Source organism: Carassius carassius, chromosome 24 (genome assembly GCF_963082965.1).
Source record: "Carassius carassius chromosome 24, fCarCar2.1, whole genome shotgun sequence".
Classification (NCBI taxonomy): Eukaryota; Metazoa; Chordata; class Actinopteri; order Cypriniformes; family Cyprinidae; genus Carassius; species Carassius carassius.
In genome coordinates this window covers 19,130,588-19,148,531 of record NC_081778.1, presented here as the reverse complement: position 1 = coordinate 19,148,531, position 17,944 = coordinate 19,130,588, and the positions used below count along the sequence as shown (strand labels likewise).

Below are 17,944 nucleotides of genomic sequence, written 5' to 3'. Positions count from 1 at the left end.
ATAGTTGATATCGCAATGACGGATCCCCATAAAAGTCAATATCAAAAACTTTAAATTTGTTACTAGTAACAATATAAAAGTTACTAGTCACTATTGAATTAAGTACTAGTATCTAATTAATAAGAACTAGTATCTAATAAAATAATACTAGTATCTAATAAATAAGTACTAGTATCTAATGATTAAGTACTAGTAACTTTACAAAAGACACTAGTAGCTAAAGAATAAGCACTAGTTCCTAAAAAATAAGCCCTATAGTTACAGTTTTTCTCAGTCGCTTTGGTGCATTTCTCAAATCAGAAATGAAATTCTCAAAACTACTTGTATAACCTCCACATCATCTAGTCATTTATACACATCATAAAACCAGTTTCTTATTCTTTTGAACAAATTGCGATTGCCTTTGCACATTCATGCAATTGATTACGCACATTTATCTGCGGTTTCCTACATTATCAGTTGCTAATGTAATGTCGCTCAAAATTTATTATATACTTTTCTGTGAAATAGTCTTACCCCTCAAAACATTGAGTCTTTAGTTCATCGTATAAGCCATTAAATGCAAAATGGTTAATCTAGTTGTCATAAACTGCCAAGCACACTTTTTATTTATTTTTTTACACATTATTATTAGACTTTTTTGTCAATTTGGCATGAATTGTGCAAGTGAATCTTGATTACAGTTTTTCTCAGCCGCTTTGGTACATTTCTCGAATCAAACTCACAATTTGCAAAACAGTAAGTGCATTTCTCAAAACAACTCGTACAAATAGCAAAACACCATGGATTACCTGCAAAAGCCAGTCTCTTGCTCAAAATCCTTAGATCATCTCTCAAATATAAATATCTGTGTCAATGAACATGTCAGTGCCATCGAATGACAAGTCCTTGTGTCATAGTTTACGGATAAGACAGTCAAATTGTTTAGTCATGTTGTCAATATAACAGTGTACTCTGGAGGGATGTTCTGATGTAAACTATGGCAACATTTTGGATGACAGTTACTGTATTGAACAGTATGCAATATGCTTATGTATGCCATATATCCATTTCAAAAGTACAAATTTACACATTACTGTATGTGGGATATTGATTGAAAGAGACTGGATAGAATTCCCAGTTACACTTTTACTAGTGGTCTGGCCAAAAAAAATAAAACCTTTACAATTTCATTGTGATATAGAAAAGGAAAAATAAATATGAGCACAAAGATGAAAATAAGTCAATTGTCAGAATGTGTAACTCTTGTGTTGTCCTCTGTCTATACAGTATAAGCTTTCCAACTGAAGATTCATGAGATGAACCTTTGAGCTATTTCAGAGAAATGGTGTATCATTGGTTTATCATCTACATTCTCCTCATTAGTAAATATTCACTTGCACAATTCATGCCAAATTGACAAAAAGTCTAATAATAATGTGTAAAAAAAAAAAACTAAAAAAAACTGTGCTTGGCAGTTTATGACAACTAGATTAACCATTTTGCATTCAATGACTTATACGATGTACTAAAGACCCGATGTTTTGGGGGGTAAGACTATTGCACAGAAAACTATATAATAAATTTTGAGCAACATGACATTAGCAACTGATAATGTAGGAAACAACAGAGAATTGTACATAATCATTTGCATGGATGTACCAAAGCATTTGCAACTTGTTCAAAGAAATGAGAAACTGCTTTTTTGATGTGCACAAGTGACACAATGATGTGAGAATTGAACAGGTAGTTTTGAGAATTTCAATTCTGATCTGAGAAATGTACCAAAGTGACTGAGAAAAACTTTAAGACATCTCAGGCTGCCTGCCAACTCAGGTGCTAACTCCAACTCAGGTGCTAACTCAAAGAGAACTCTTTATGTCACGTACATGAGTGGCAGACATCAGGTGAGGCTCCATAGCTCAGAGGTTAGAGCACTGGTCTTGTAAACCAGGGGTCGCGAGTTCAATCCTCGCTGGGGCCTAAATGGTAAAATTTTTAAAAGGTGACCTGTTCTAAAAATGAACCTGAAGTTAAGATGAAGATGCAACATACTGTGCTCATATGGATAAACATAAAACTTTCAAGAAAAAGAATAGTTCGGAATTGCTGATATGAGGCTCATGTTGGGAAAAACAGTCATCCTTGATGAGACCACCATCAGTAAAATAACAGACTTTACCAGCAACACTGTGAGCTGCTCCAACCAGGAGATTTCAATAGAAAAAAAGTGAAAGTCGTGACATTCAAACAAAACATTAAGCAGCACAACTGTTTTCTGACTTGATGACTGTGATGTAAGAAGGACTGTACTGGATAGTTGATCACGTGACTTGTGCTCACTTCTGGTATGCCAGGCACACCCTTACAGATGCACAACGATTGTCAGTACCTTTCATATTGTAATAAGGACAGGGCAAGAGCAGGTGAGGCTCCATAGCTCAGTGGTTAGAGCACTGGTCTTGTAAACCAGGGGTCGCGAGTTCAATTCTCGCTGGGGCCTGATTAGAAACCTTTTGAAAAGTGACCTGCTCTGAAAATGAACCTGGATTAGAGCTGATAAGGACTAAACACCACATGACATGACATAATGTGCTCATCTGGATGAACATCAACCTTAACAGAAGGAAGAAAACTGGGACATGCATGTCTTTAGACCAGGTCTTGTTCCACACAGGCTCTTGTTGGCATGAGAAATACAGTCATTATTGAAGAGACCAAATAGCAGGCAGACCAACATCATACAGTGAAATCAGACGATTTATTTATCGGCAACGTTGTGAGCTGCTCCAACCAGGGGCTTTCAGCTGTGAATCCTATTTCTATTTAGTATATACTGTCCTATATACTGTAATATACTGTAAACTAAAGCCATCAGCAGTCAGTTCTCAGCTCCACACACACAGGAACTCAAACCAACCACAGTACTACTAGACAGTTAGGTTAGGTTTAGGGTTAGGTTTAGTTGATATGTACCTGCAAATTACTTATAGTCAGTTGAATGTCTGTTGAGGGACCATCAAAATAATGTTTGAACAGATATCAAGCAGTCTAATAATACATAATAATGACTGGTAGGTGACATAGTTACAAAGTAATGGCAAAGTGACAGTGACAAACTTATTTATAGTTAGTATAAGATCTATAGTGCAGTATAGTATAAGGTCATCACAAAGTCCGTGTCGGCTAAGGATGGCCCTGGTCTAGTATAAGGGTTTTTTAACTCCACCCTCTTACAAATCCTTCCAGAAGAAGAACACACGTAAAAATTCCTATGAACAGGCACCGTATGTTTGACCAAAGTCAGAGAAAACTCTTCATCAGAAAACTGCAAAACAATGTGTAAACAGATCGGTCGACTATCTCTGGTAAAAAATAAATAAATAAATAAAATTATACATGTTTACAAGTCACACATTGACAATTTTTGTCTCATGTGCTCATTACAGCTAAAATCACTGAATTATGAAATGCAAAAGTGTGTATGGCATTTTTCTATAACCATTACAAAAGTGAGAACATCGTAGTTCTCAAATGTGATTGTATTACGACAGTAGCCCATCTAACAAATCTGTCAGAAGTGGAGAAAAAAAATGTTTAGCACATAAACACGTACACCAGAGATGTTGCTTTATTTGAATAAAGAACATGGTCGTAGGGACTGATAACATTCTTTAATGTTGTTGTGTTGTGTTTGTCAAAATAATAAAAAAGTTCGGGCAAATGTTTAATAATTTTTCTTAAATGAATAGAATGCGCTCGCCCCGCTCTCTTTCCCGTGCAAGAGTTAGCATGAGCTTACAGGAGTCTTAAAACAAAATGTGAATTGTGTCATCTGCTATCTGAACACGATGACTAAAACTAACGGAGTAATAAAATATAATTTACTGTAACGATACCAAACCTTCATATTCATCCGGAAGAAGGAGGCGGGAACCGGCGGACAATCAACAACATTTTAATAATTTAAAATAAACACAAAGCAGCGCACCAGCCCCTCACGGACGACTGGTGCGCGCAAATAAAACCAAAACACAACTAAAAGCCCAGGCCTGGTCCTCTCTCGTCCTTCACTGTCGTCGCTCCAGTTTTATATCCTTCCATCTCCTCCATGGGCCTCGAGACCGGTGGGTCGAACAGGTGTAGTTCATCTCCAATCACTCCCCCGGCCTCGCTCCCATGTCCCTCGGCCCCGCCCCACTCGTCACATACCCCCATCGCCCCTCGCAGGCCGGGGGGTACTCCCGAGACTGTGCTCTACCCCCCCCCCTCCCTCCGGGAGGCCCGCTGACGGGGACCTGCGGGAACCTGGGGGTAGGACAGACGAGGCGAGAGAAAAGGAGATGGAAGGAGGAGCGACAGAGGGGAGAGAGGGGAGAGAGGAAAAAAAAAAAAAAAAAAATCTGGTTCACAGACGCACCGCTGCTCGGCCCTCCACCAGCTGGGCGATCTCCTCCACGGTGCCTGGCGGTGGCACTGGACGGCCCTCGGCGGACGGCACGACACTCCTCCGCCGCCCGGTGGACGGCGACGGCTCCTCCGGTTTTGGGCAGCCGGCAGGAGTCCCCCGTTCCCTGCTCCTCCCCGTTCCGGCGGATGGCAGCAGGCTCCGGCCACCTGGCGAATGGCGCCGACTCCTCCGCTCCCTCACGGACGGCAGCCGTCTCTCCACATCGTGGGCGGCCGGTAGCGAGCTCGCCCGTCCCCGGCAACTCGCTCCAGCCCACCGCCTCGAGCGTCCATGGCGGCACACTCCTCGCCAGCTCGATGGCACCGCGGATTCACCACAGCGGCGAGGGATCTTCAGCAGCGCGTCCCTCCTTCTCCCGGGCTTCGGCACCACTGTAATCATAGCAACCTTTGTATTCATCCGGAAGAAGGAGGCGGGAACCGGCGCACAATCAACAGAAAACTTTAATGATCAAAATAAACACAAAGCAGTGCATCAGCCCCTCACGGACGACTGATGCGCGCAAAATAAAACACAAAATACAACTAAAAGCCCAGGCCTGGTCCTCTCTCGTCCTTCACTGTCGTCGCTCCAGTTTTATATCCTTCCATCTCCTCCATGGGCCTCGAGACCGGTGGGTCGAACAGGTGTAGTTCATCTCCAATCACTCCCCCGGCCTCGCTCCCATGTCCCTCGGCCCCGCCCCACTCGTCACATTTACAAATCAACATTTAAAAAAAAAATACTTTAACAATTGTATTCTGAATTCTATATGCATTGTAAACGTTAGTTTTCTTGCTATACTCTCTTTCTTAGTGATTTGGTCGCTTGAATACACGAAAGGTTATGGATAAAATGTATCTCATAAGAGTGTGGAAACTTTAACACGCTCAAACTTAAACGAGTGTGCCGTTTGATTTGTTTAGGCTGTAAGTTTTAAGTGTAAAACAGCTAGACTTCATTTTTGCGTCGATGCTTCATGCGATCACACTTTTTGGACAGACACAAAGTTGCGCTAAAAGAAATATCTCGAAGAGAAAAACTGTAACTTAATTTCTTAATTTTCATTTATTCCTATTACGATTACGATTACCGCACAAAGATCACCTAAAAACGTACGGTCCGACAAACAAATTGTGAACAGCCGTCCAAAATCTTGATATGGCTAAATCTCGAGGTGTAAGGTGTAAAAAATGTCATTTACAAAACATTGTGATTCTTAGATGTGAAACACCCTTGACATAATCTGTTGGCGTGCAAAAATAGTCATAAAATGTTTTAGCACGGCTATTTACACAAATAGTAGCCTATGAGAACTGTATCTTGTGTCACTCGCATAGAAAATTAATTACCGGTTTATCAGGGTCAAAAGGAAATGATGATAATAGTTGAAACATCCTCAGCTCGTACATTTCTTTCATTTTGAAAATCACAGCCGCTTTAATTTTTTTTTGTAAACCATTTAACATTATACGATGCCTACAAAATAGTCAAAGTGTATGTTTCTGTTCTAGGTAAGAACATTTACACCTAGTGTTATAGGCCGGGTAAATAATTTGCAAAATAGTATTTCTGTCGAATGAGAAAAGTGACACACGATGTGTTTAAACACGTTTAAAATTGTAGGCGTAATTATTTTACTGACTTTAAGCAAAATGCATATTTGTTATTTTACAGTACACATACAATCTACAGGATAGAAGGATGCAGATACAGTAAAATACACCTATAAACTTTAAGAAAAGTTAACTTTCATTACACTAGTGTAAAGCGATCTTACAGTAAATGAAAAGCACTACGTAAAAAGGCTGAAGGCCAAACAACTGATGGAAAACACACGTTGGGGGGATACTGTCGGTTAAATATATTGTTTTAAATAAAGAATATAATATGGATAGTAAGGATACTTTTAATATAAAATAGAACAACAGCCGTTAGATGTACAGGTGGTCATTTTAATATTTTATTTTTTGCTTTTAAATGGAGGTATTTTGGAACAGCTAAACAGAGGGCCTGCGAAAAAAAATAAATGTCTTTCCTGCTCTGTGTCTGAAAGTGCCATAGATCTGTGTAAGGTTTAAGACCGTAGCAAAGCACAGTTCTCGAATTACATCTCTAGGATGCGTGGGTCCGCAAAGCCATCTGTCCTGAACCATCTTTAATGACTGAATACAATCGAGGGTCTTTCTTCTAAAAGATAAATCAACTTCATCTAAACTTCACAGTCTATGCTGTGACAAACAAACGAGCTCCTCAGCATACAGCAAAATCAATATTTTTAGTTTTATTTTTAAAACATACAGAACGACTTTGGCATCATGTTTCATTGAGTGTGTGTGTGTGTGTGTGTGTGTGTGTGTGTGTGTGTGTGTGTGTGTGTGTGTGTGAGAGAAAGAGAGAGAGAGAAAGAGAGAGAGAAAGAGAGAGGGAGAGAGAGAGAGAGGGATGGTATTAAAACTTTGAAGATCATGCTAAAAATAAGAACTTTAAAGAATCTAAAGTGATTAATGCATAACGCGTCTAATATAATATAATCATATATATGGTATGATATACATAATTATTTATTATATAATATTATATAAAAATATTGTAGGTAATATATATCATCATTTTGTTGAATTAAGAAACAGTGGACATCAGATGTAGTGGGGGTACTGATTATTCACACATTACATTAATGTTAGCTTTGAAATAATGTACCCCTTTGACTTAGATCATAGCCTACGGTCCGGAACTCCACCCTCGCCGCGCGGGGTCTGTGAAGCACCCCCTCAGGTCTCACATACAGGAGAATACCCCTTCTAGGACCTGTGAGATTCTGTTTATACTCTTTAAACTCTTTATTTATTTTTTAAGTCGTATTATTTTATTTTGGGGATATTTCATTATTTATTTCCATATTCTTTAACCCCTGGAGTCTGAGCGGGTTTTGGGGGGAATGGAGGTATTTTGTCATCCCCCCAGACATTGGTGTTTTTCATTATCCTAAAACGTATTAATGGCTAAAGTCTGAATATACATAAATATGTGATCAGCATGATTGTGACGTTTATGACCAGTTTTTTTTTGTTTAAAATATGTTTAAAACGTGTTTTATAAGCTCAATAAACACAAGTATTGGTTGAATACACGATTAAAAATGTATGATAAATGATTTGATTTGGTTTAGTAACATGTCTGTTACCGCGATGTGTTTTATAAGTTTGATAAACATGGTGAATACTTGTTTAAGATGTATGTTCCGCTTTAGTAACATGCCATCATATATAATTTTATATTTTATTTATTTTTTCATATTGTTTAAAATAGAGATAAGTCTGTTTTTAACTTGATATGTTCATGCGTATGTCTGCTTGTTTTTATGATTTATCAGAATACAAATTTGTATAGTGGCATGGATATTATAGTGATATAACAAGGTACATGCGGTTTATGATGAGATTTATTGAGTAGTCATAATTCAGATTGCTTAAAAACTAAATTTAATAAAAATGTACGCGCATGCAGCATTGTATTGTGTGGTGGTAGGTGTACGGTTAAAATAAATAATTATACAGCTTTTGAAAAAGATCAGTTATACTACCGTTTACTGTGTTGGTAGGTTTATGGGGTGATACAATGACATGTCCAGGTTCCTCAATAGACCATATTCTTCGTTCTGTTCAATTATATATTTTTTTCCCCGATCCTGGTAAAATTTATATTTTTAGTGATGACTAAAACTATTGTAAATGTTTTGTTTTATATTGTTTGCGAATGTATAATGTGTTTATATTCATTAAAAGAAGAAAATAAGATTTGGAGATGAATGTATGTGTAGCTGCACATGCATGAGAGGGAGAGGGAGAGATGAATGTGACGTAATACCCAGCGCCACGTGGTCCACAGATGAGACTTCGGATAGAGAGCGCTGCGGATAACATTGACGAATCACCGACAATAACCCGGAAAAAACGACAAATGGTCATGTCGTATGGATAGTTCACGTGTTTTAACACAAAAGGTAGAGTGTAAAGAGATGGTGTGATTTATTAATTTTCAAATCAGATTGAATCATCAGGTCACTATCGGGTGCCGTTTGTAAAGCTGCTCATGCTGAAAATAACAGCAACATTTTGTCACATTTAGCTTCAAACAATGTTTAAAAAACTGGTATGAATTTTTGATGGTCACTTTTTAGCACATTTACAACAATATTTGTCAACTTAGAGATATTTTAAATAGTTAAATATAAATATTAAATGTTACACCTAAATGTTAAATGTTAAATCTAAATGTTAAATCTAAATCTAAATGTTAAATCTAAATCTAAATGTTATATCTAAATCTAAATCTAAATGTTAAATATAAATATAAATCTAAATGTTAAATATAAATGTTAAATATAAATGTTAAATATAAATCTAAATGTTCAATCTAAATGTTAAATCTAAATCTAAATGTTGAATCTAAATGTTTCAGTTGAAACCATAGACTGTATAAAAACATGGACGTAGTGTCCGTGACGTCACCCGTAGACTCCTGAAGTGTGTTTTTGAAGCCTAAAGTGTGTAGAGCGGGCCGTCACCATCTTGGCAGCGCATCACCGCGCGACTCTTCTGGACAATCAAAAATGGGCAAAAAGGCGGGAGCTAGTTGCTGTAGCCACACCCACCTAGCACGACGGCAGTGTCAGCAGCGGCAATCCACCTGTCACTCAAGTGGCTACGCCCTTAATTATGCAGAACTTTAAGTCTTAATATAATTTAAACGGATGAGTTATAAAAAAAATTCACCCCCCTCACAGTTGTCATGAAGGGCAAAATTAGCTATTTAGACCAAAATCATTTTTTGAACCAGGCTGTAAACATCTTTTTTCCTGCTGTAAAGTTGGCCATTTTAACATGGGGAGTCTATGGGACTGACTCCCTTTTGCAGCCAGCCTCAAGCGGCCAGTCGATGAATTGCAGTTTTAGTCACTTCCTTATTGGCCTCAGTAGAGAGAGCGGGAGGTTGGCGCTCGGTTGAAACTAAATATTTAGCTAATTAATATGCAAATTCAAAATGCCGGAAGTGCTAAAATAAAAGCTCGATGAGGTCAGTGTGTGTTTATAGCATCGTGTTAAATAAGGAAGGAATAAAAATCATCTCATCCGAGGAAATTGACTCTTGGACATGGATTATCTTGATAATGACTACCTAAAATAATAAACACGTTTGGAGAAACTGTATTTGAAGAGTACGCTAGTGTATGTAGATATTAATGTTAGGGAACAATGTGAGTGATGTGTACATTTAGTTTTTATTATCTGTTCCACACTCCGGAACAGAAGAGGGCGGTATTGCGCCAATAAGCTGGATGCCAACCGCCGTTAAACTGGGAAGAAGACGAATATGATGGCTTGCTGTGAGTTACAATCATAGACATGTATAGAAAGGCTAGATAGCTTACCGGTGCTGAGAGCCAATGGGACCCGACGACGTCACACGGCGGCCATCTTAGGACAGGACCGCTCGTCCAGTTATAACATTAAAGTCTATTGTGCATGTAGTGCTGAAATAACTATATTTTGCTCAATTTTCAACCGATTTTCAAACGGCTTGGTGTGTCATAAACTTCAGGGATGCGGCTATTTAACTGCATACTTGTGAAAAATTATAGCCACGGAGTTTATTAAGAAAATAGTATATTAAGTAGACTAGACAGGTAAAGTACTAGGTATACCCATACACACACACAGTAATGATGTCAATATTTATAAGGTACATGAAACATGAAATAGTGCAATTTAGTTTATTACTAATATTTACATTATTAAATACATGTGTAAATTTATGTATAATATAAATCTGTCTCAAGTTGCCATTCTGTAAAATAAAGAGAAAAGAGATGGGTCTTTGTTTTTTGTTTTTTTACTTAGGTCCAAAGGCACACAATTAGAAAAAACTTACAAAAAAAATATACAAAATATACAAAAAAAAAAAAAAAACATTAAGACACAATTGGACACAAAACTCTTTCCATCAATACAATATAATCAATACAGCTCCCTCCCTCTCCTCCTCTCATTTTCCACAAGCGTAATCAGAAGTTCTGTAAACAAAAAACCAACAAAGTAATCCAAATGTAAAGATGTTTTTAAGAAACCAAACCACTTGGAAATCATGTGTAACTCAAAGCTATGTTGAAACGAAAGACTAACCCTGCCTCTCCCACCAATTTACAATTGCTTGGTGACTCACTTACGACCTCTTCACTGCTAGCCAGCAAATAAATACAACCACATCCACAAAATGACATTTAGACAAAAGATTAGGTTGTCAAGAAACGTTGTTGGTCTCAGGAAACCTGTTAATAATTGAAAATGTCGACTGTGGTATCACTTTAGAGTAAAGGGCAGCCATGAAACACACAGCTACGCTGCAATGTTAAGCGTTTCTCAAAACGTGAAGCTACAATTTAAACATCGGCATCAGCACAAATCATAGCCACGTTAATAAGGTTTGTAATAAACCAAACTGTTTGTAAATCCGTCAAGAATTCAGCAAGTTACGAGCATTTTAGTTGGCGTATGTCACTCACCTTCCGTCCACAGCAGCAGGGAGCAGCAGCGCAGTCTCCTGACCTAAGATGGCCGCCAAGTGACGACACAGCTGACTCCGCCTTGAGCCATCTAGCCTTTCTATACATGTCTATGGTTACAATGGTGAGAATATATTTTTTCACGAAATAATTATTTAAATTTAAGAGTACAAGTTATTTTCATACAGTGGTATTGATTTTGGAGTTAATAATCTATTAAATCTAAGGTGTAAAGTCAGCAACATATAAGCAAAAGGTGTAAAGACGCTATCATCCGGTTTCACAGGCAAGACTAATTGAGCCATGGCCTGATCCTGGCTTAATCTAAACCCTGTTTGTTAGTTGTGCTGTAAAAACACGTTTTATAATGAATAACAAACACGTTTTATAATGAATAACTAACAGGGGAGCTCCATTAAGTACATGACTCAAAAGTGGATTTACATAAACATCTTGTGATTGTATTGCAGGTGAGCACATTTAACAGACATGAAACAGGCATCTGAGTTCACTCATTGTTGTGAAAGTGAAGTGACATTCAGCCAAGTATGGTGACCCATACTCAGAATTTGTGCTCTGCTTTTAACCCATCCAAAGTGCACACACACAGAGCAGTGATAAACACACACCCAGAGCAGTGGGCAGCCATTTATGCTGCAGCACCCAGGGAGCAGTTGGGGGTTCAGTGCCTTGCTCAAGGGCACCTAAGTCGTGGTATTGTAGGTGGAGAGAGAACTGTACATGCACTCCCCCCACCCACAATTCCTGCCGGCCCAAGGCTCGAACTCACAACCTTTCGATTGGGAATCCGACTCTATAACCATTAGGCCACGACTTCCCTTGTCAACACTGCTTTAGATGAGTGTAAGTCATGTAATCAAACAAATCTACATACAGTAACTAAACACAGGTTATCTATTTTATTTGTCCATTTGCAATATTGATCATTTTAGGAACATTTGTGTTGGATAAAAAGCGAGTTACATCATTTACTAACTCAACATGCAGATGCAGTATATCACAGATAAATCACAGAGGAGACTGACTCTTGTCTGGATGTTACAGGAACAGATTATGTTTATCTGCTGTAGAGTGACTGATGAAGGAATGCTGCCATCAAAGGATTTGTGTAAGTACACTACAAAAATAAATGAAACATTTTAATTAGTGTAATTTCAAAGAGTTATAACAGCACTTTTCTTATTGTTGATTTCTGTGCATTTGCTGCAGATCTTTTGTGGTGGAGCAGGACCTGCAAGGAAAGGGGAAAAAAGGAAATACCTGAAACAAAAGAATAAAGTAATGACTTTTTGTATTGTGTGTGTGTATTTGTGTAGGTTATGAAAATGTCTGCAGACTGGTGTGTGCACTGAGGATGGAGAAGTCCACTGCAGCATCCGGAAATGGTCCAGAGATATGGATGAGATGCTCCATCACTCCAGCTCTCATCAGGACCAGATGCTGCTGTGGTCTCTTCCTCATCAGTGGCCCCAGAGCAGCGAGAGCATATAGAGAAAGACACCGAGGATTTGATTTTGGTAAAGTTTGTTCTGCTGGTTTCTGTTTATACAATGAAGGCTGACTTTCAGAAGCTTCAAAAGCATCATCAAAAAATGTGATGGAGCTTTTATCTGAAGTCATTGACAGTGCTCTTATTACAGGGGCCTACAATCCTCTGATCCACCTGGAGAAAAGAGCCGTGCTCACAGACATACTGGTGGTTTTGAACCAGTTCAGTGGTTTAGCCCACTACAAAAATAATAAATGAACGCATGTACTTGTAAACTATGTGTAAATGTTTTAAAGGTAGTGGTGCTCGTGGAGAGCAGGCACACGATTGTTTGGAGCAGACACAGCAGCAGTCAGATTGTCCTGCACGTGTTCTTCTGCTCTCGCTTCAAGGTTGTGTGGTTCAGAGAGCCGACATGGTCTTCCTCATCCTGTTGCTCAACGACATCCCCGTTGAGAAGAGTGAGACTGTGAAGCACAGTGCAGCAGCAGAATTGGCACAGCTGTGTTGAGATGATAGTAAGATGTGGGGTTCACCTTCTGTAAATACATGATTGTTAGAACAGTAAGTTTGAATGAAGCTTTGTTTCATGTGTTGTTGTCTTGTACATGTATGCATTTATTGTGATGCTAACATTTATACATTCTTTTAATCATTTAAACATGTTTCTTGTTGTCAGTAAATAAAATATAAATATTTTATCTATTCGTGTATTAATTGCTTGACTGAAAACTGATGCATTCACATGAACTGCATTAGTGTATATTCATGTATAGCTATGTCACGACAGAAAATACATTTTGATTCTTTTACTAAAATGTAATTTTAAGGAAAAAAATGTATATAATTATTGGTTGGCATTTATCATTATTATTGCATGTAAGTGTTGGGGTGGGCAAAGGATGCAGTTCATTATGGGGTAATCTTCATTTTTGAGTAGTAATACTTACATTTTTAGAGTATAAAATCATCAGTCTTCTCCAAAGGTGAGATCTTCGAGCAGCTGTTCGATGTGTGCAGACATTGTAGAGTCGCTGAGAGAAACTGTACTGGACTGTGGAGTTAGTGATGCTGTGAAGTGGTAGTGCACCTGTACCTCTTTTTATTATTATTGGCAAACTTATAACATAAAAGATCAGGGTAAGACGGTTGTATTTAACAATAACAATCATAACGCCATAAAACAGTAAATAAAAATGTGTTCATTATATGAGATCCTATACAAGAAAAAAAAATCACATAAAATAATTGAAAAGATATTATAGAGATAACGATTTGGGGTTTTCTAATTCTATAAAAATAAAAAAAAACAGTGGAGTTAAAAATATAAAAACTACAGGAGCATTGAGCAGCAAAGGGCGCCCTCTCGTGGCTGTAGACGGTCATGTTTTCTCTTGGTTCATGTCAAATTAATTTTGATAAATAAGTCACAGGACCAGCCAAACTATGAAAAAAGTGCGACTTATAGTCCGAAAAATACGGTAGTCATTATCGCGATAATACATGTCCAAGAGTCAATTTTCTCGGATGAGATGATTTTTATTCGTTCCTTATTTAACACGATGCTATAAACACACACTGACCTCATCGAGCTTTTATTTTGGCACTTCCGGCATTTTGAATTTGCATATTAGCTAAATATTTAGTTTCACCAGAAACATTTAGATTCAACATTTAGATTTAGATTTAACATTTAGATTCAACATTTAGATTTAGATTTAACATTTAATATTTATATTTAACTATTTAAAATATCTCTAAGTTGACAAATATTGTTGTAAATGTGCTAAAAAGTGACCGTCAAAAAATTCATACCGTTTTTTTTTCATTGTTTGAAGCTAAATGTGACAAAATGTTGCTGCTATTTTCAGCATGAGCAGCTTTAAAAACTGCGCCAGATAGGTCACTGATGGTTGACATCAGTTTATGTTAAACAAGCACCAAACTTTCGCTTGCCCAAGACAGCAATCTGGTTAATATACATAAACAATTTAATACATTTACATCGCCATGTACGAGTGATGCTTTGTAACACGTCAAATTGGATTTATAAAGGGACCGTGTGAAAGAAATCGGTGTTGAGTGACCAGTAGGTGCAGGGGCACCCCCAAGGGGTGGCCACGGCCACCCCTGTATAAACTCTGGCCACCCCTGCGGCCACCCCTAGGATTATTTACAGTGGGTCCTATTAATTTAAACGCAGAATGTAAATTCACAATAGTTTAAGAAGTGAAAAAAAAGTGCAGCACCTGCTGCAGCCACAGTTTTGCGTCTCTGAGCAACATTAAAGTGTTTCGTTCCTGAATGAATCAACCGTTTAAATGATTCGGTTCAATCGCAATGACTCACTTATTAACAGTGACTCGCTGCCACCTATTGGCGGTTTTAATTTCACATTTAATGGAACCTTTTCATTTTTTAAATAATTTCAAACATCAGTTTTCAATGTTTTATCTTTAAAATATCAAAACATTATTTGTTCATTTGTAACTGCAGGTTAAAGTATTCCATGTTCCATGGAGCTGCATTAAACAGTGTGTAAAAACATCTAAATGGCACTTCAGATGCAGCTTCTGTTTTATCTGCATTGCAAAGATCAATTTTGTTGATACTGATTGCATTTGCTTGGTAACAGCCCAAATGCAAGTATTTGACCTAAAATATGGTGCACACTTTTAGAAACAATGGTGTAGTAAAAAAAAAAAAAAAATCAGGTGTCAGCACAATTAAAAATAAGATATCAGCACAATAACACTCAGCAAAATAGTGTAATTATCGTTATCGGTAAAATCCTAGAACTCACAGAGATATAACTTTTTGTCTATATTGCAAACCCTTAATTTTTTTTTCTTTATTTTAATGTGCCACCCCCAAAATTTACTGTGGCCTCATTTGGCCACCCCTGTTAACATTTTCTGGGGGCGCCACTGAGTAGGTGTCATCCTTGTTCTATGAATGAACTTGTTCAATACGTGGGAAACGGAGGTGGGTCACCCATGTCGCCATAAATTCGTGGGCACAAGAGATGCTAGACACCGACCAACCGTAATTCATAGATGGAACCGTCAGAAAACTGTCAAAAACATGCTACTCCTGCATGAGATAGGATGGTTTTAATTAACAACATCTTTAAAGATATTATGATTTTGTAGTAAATTCAGACGAGAGCGTACTGTGGCGTCAAACACAGACACAGGGAGCAGTGCAGGGTCAGAAAAGGTGAAAACAACTCCTTTCTGCTCTCTAAAAAATGTAGAATGGATTTTGTTTATCCGAAACAGTCGGTTTCAGTATATTTTTTATAACCGTTTCATTTATAACCTTTTAAAGAACAGAATGTTTTTCAACCTTAGTTAAATTGCTTTAGATTATGTATATTATATAAAGGATAGAAATATAAAGAACGCTGTGTTTTCAACTTTTGCTCTACTGTACTAAGCAGGGACGTGCACAGACATTTTGAGGGGCAGGGGCTCAAGTAAAATAAAGGGCACTTCTCATAATTAGGTTTTTTTTTTTAAACAAAAAAGTATATATATATATATATATATATATATATATATATATATATATATATATATATATATATATATAAATATATATATATATTAACGCAACTCTGACTTCCTTTTAAAAAAAATAATTTAAAAAGTTAATTAATTTTATCTTCCTCAAACAGATGCAAAAGCCTCTAAGTGCCATCTGAAATTTTCTTATGAGCTTTTTTTTTTCAAGCTCGTATGTAAGTTCAGTAATTTAACTTAAATGACAATTAATAGGTAATTTTCATTGCCAGTAATGTGAAATAAGTGAACATAAACATACAAGCTTGATAAAAATTATCATTATTGAAGGAAATTTCAGATGGCACTTAGAGGATTTTTCATCTGAACTCTTCATATTTAGAATAACCTAAATAACTGCATCAAACAGAGGGCGTGTTTTACTAATAATTTGTTTATTTTTGCACAAGGCACTACATCGTTTTAATTATTTTGGTGTTATCAGAATACATAACACTTTAAAATTAAACTTACCAAAATAATTGAGTAAAAATTCAATAAAAGCCAATGCCATGTATGTATTTGTGGTGGTATGGAATACTATTTTATAAAGGTTTCGAGGAAATAAAAAAAGTTAAATTACTTAAATAGTTAATTTATAAATATTGTTATTTTTAAAGTTTAATGTTAACTTATTTCTACTCAGTTTTATTTATTAATGTACCAGATGCAGTTACTCAGATTTGCTACATTTTTAGAGTGTATCCTCCATCTGTTTGCATCTGTAGATTTCTTCTAAATTCACCAATTTAGATTTCTAAATTTCAGGGGGAAAGACTCTTGATGTAAGTCAATAACTGGGGACGTTCTGTATGCAAATTAGGCGTCAACTAGTTATGCGCACATTTGCATCTAATTGACAGGGAAATGTAGGTAAATAGGATAAACAAAATAACTAAAGCATATCACCTGGTGGTGATATATGCTTATTTTATTAACTTATTTTATTACATGGCTTGGTTGAATTCCAATGTAGAATGGGGTCTGTTATAACCAACAGACCGCTGTGCGGAGTATAACAGACCGTTGCCATGAAAAACAGAGCGTTGCTATGGACTCACAGGATTCTAACCGTAGAGACGGAGCGGACTATTTTCTTTAGCGGAAGCAATACAATCGGGTTTAACAATCGGGGGAGAGGGAGAGGGAGCGCTTCAGAACTCCTGACCTGATATTTAGATATTATATTTCAATAAATATATTTGTTTGACTGGGAAGCTGTGTGCAAACAGAAATATATATTATTTTTCAAAAATAAAAAAAAGCATCCCAGAAAAAAGGGCACTTTCTCTCCAGGAATAAAAAGGGCAGTGCCCGGTTGCATGAAACTCCTTAAGCTAAGAAATCCCTTAGATATAAGGTTAAGGGTATCCTTAGTGAAACTTGGGTTGCAAGAAAAAAACCCTAAGGGTTTCCTTAAGGAACTTAAGGCTGTTATTAAGTTTTTCCCCTTAATTATCTAAGTGTTCCCTTAAGCGTTGCTACAAAGTCCTTAGTAACCATTTCACCTTAATAAATTTAAGGGACCAAAACAGCTCCCTTAAGTCAACTTTAACTCAAAATATGATTGCTGATTTAGTGTTAATTGAAGAGGAGGAAATACCAAGGCGTGTTTTTAATGATCGTAATAAACCCTTGGAGACGATGAATGGTTGATGAAAGGCTGAAAAGTTTTATTATTATTATTATAACCACTTACGAAAACAATAATTGCCTTTTCGTCCTCTGTCTAGTTTGGTTTACGTTTTTTTGTTTTCTGTTATGTTTGTACTCTCCATAGCAAAAATATATTAATACAAGTGTGATTTCAGCAAAGGTTTGGCTTTGTGGTTCGTTATGTTCTGTTTACTGTTAGAGGTAGCAACCGCGGCGATCTT

The 17,944-nt window shown here is 37.1% G+C and overlaps 2 non-coding genes across 2 annotated transcripts; both read left to right on the top strand.

Annotated features, from left to right (window-relative positions):
• The first annotated feature begins 1,890 nt into the window (after positions 1 to 1,890).
• On the top strand, positions 1,891 to 1,963 carry trnat-ugu (transfer RNA threonine (anticodon UGU)). Its single transcript has one exon. It is a non-coding gene; the product is annotated as a tRNA-Thr (tRNA).
• Positions 1,964 to 2,409: 446 nt separating this feature from the next.
• Positions 2,410 to 2,482, top strand: trnat-ugu (transfer RNA threonine (anticodon UGU)). The gene has a single exon. It is a non-coding gene; the product is annotated as a tRNA-Thr (tRNA).
• Positions 2,483 to 17,944: the final 15,462 nt, after the last annotated feature.